General features: G+C 56.2%; 1 long non-coding RNA gene across 1 annotated transcript in view; it reads left to right on the plus strand.

Annotated features, from left to right (window-relative positions):
* Positions 1–1,051: 1,051 nt before the first annotated feature.
* Positions 1,052–1,323, plus strand: part of LOC103603220 — a 2,067-nt gene continuing 1,795 nt past the window's right edge. The window contains exon 1 of the long non-coding RNA XR_551593.1: positions 1,052–1,141. This is a non-coding gene — a long non-coding RNA (uncharacterized LOC103603220). The remainder of the gene's footprint in view (positions 1,142–1,323) is intronic.

Genomic DNA, 1,323 nt, shown 5'->3' on the forward strand with positions numbered 1-1,323 from the left:
ATAAGTACTAAAATATTTCTCAAAGTTTACACGTTACAAATAGAGTTAAATGTCATGTTTACTTATTTTTTATTTATTTTTTTTCCTTTTTTTGTCTTTTTTACTGACCGGTAACAGGATCGCAACCCTCAGTGTCGCACCCGCACTGCACTCAGCCAGTGAGCGGGAACCGGTCTCCACATGGGATCCAAACCCTCAGCGGGAACGCCAAGTGGTGCACTCTCCAGTGCGCCACCAGGCCGGCCCTAAATGTCATGTTTAAATACGTACAACATATATTATACTCTTGCCCTGCAGGAGCCTCAGACTACCCAGGAGGCATTTTGGTAACTAGCTGTGTAGGATTCAGTTGGAGAATTCAGTATCCACCTGTTTGAATGGAAGGTTAAGAAACTCAATGGATCTTTATACAGGTTAACATTTTAATCACTTTTGGAACTCTTAATCTTTCCAAACTGGGAGTTGAATGCTATTCATCACAATTTACCTCAAAATTTTAGGGCTGTGTTGAAAAATATTATGAGCCATTGACCTTGAATGTACTTTTGCCTGCTGAGAAACAGATCTCAAATTCAAATGACCGCACTTTTACGGTCCCGGGCGTGTATGGTGAAGGGTGGGTAGAGCCTGTAGGACTGTGGTCAACAATGGGCTCTCTCTCGTCTATCCATCCCATCCTTTTTGGCGCGGGCAGCGCCCCGGCTCTGGCCCCGTTGCCTGCTGCTGTGAGCCTGTGCAGGAGAACCCGAGCCCGCTGTCGGCGCTGTGTTTGGCAGGGGGCGCGCTAGGTCCCGGAGCTGTCCAGCATCCCTGGCTAAGTTCTCCGCTTCACCCTCCGCTCCGGGAAGGCTCTCCAGCGCCCCGCCCCGGGCAGGGAACCTCCCGTGAAGGCTCCCGGGGTTTCCCAGGCTCGCCACACGTCTCCACCAGTTCGTGCTTCGGCGGCCTTTCTCCGCACGTTTCGGAGGGGGAGCGCCCGGCGCCCCGAGGCTGCTCCGGAGCCCAGTGCACGTGCGGGCGGGCCACCCTCCTTTGCCTAAAGGGTGGGCGAGCGCCTCTCGTTCTAGCCTCGCCTCCTGCGGCGGGGTGGTCCTTTCTCTCTCTTCGTCTGTCTTGCAAGACGCGCGCCTGAGATCGAGGGGTGAGAGCAAAGACCGCCCATCAACTTAGCCCCTTGAATTTAGATCTTTCGATCCGGGAGGAGGCCGGTGCGGCCCCGGGGCTCGCTAGACGGGGCTCGGAGGCGCGGAACCCGTGCGGAGAGGCGCGCGGGGCGGCGGGCCTGGCCCTCGGCGGCCCCTCCCTCCCCGCCTCCCGCCTCCG

This window comes from Galeopterus variegatus, unplaced genomic scaffold (genome assembly GCF_000696425.1).
Source record: "Galeopterus variegatus unplaced genomic scaffold, G_variegatus-3.0.2 Scaffold4505, whole genome shotgun sequence".
NCBI classification, from domain to species: Eukaryota; Metazoa; Chordata; class Mammalia; order Dermoptera; family Cynocephalidae; genus Galeopterus; species Galeopterus variegatus.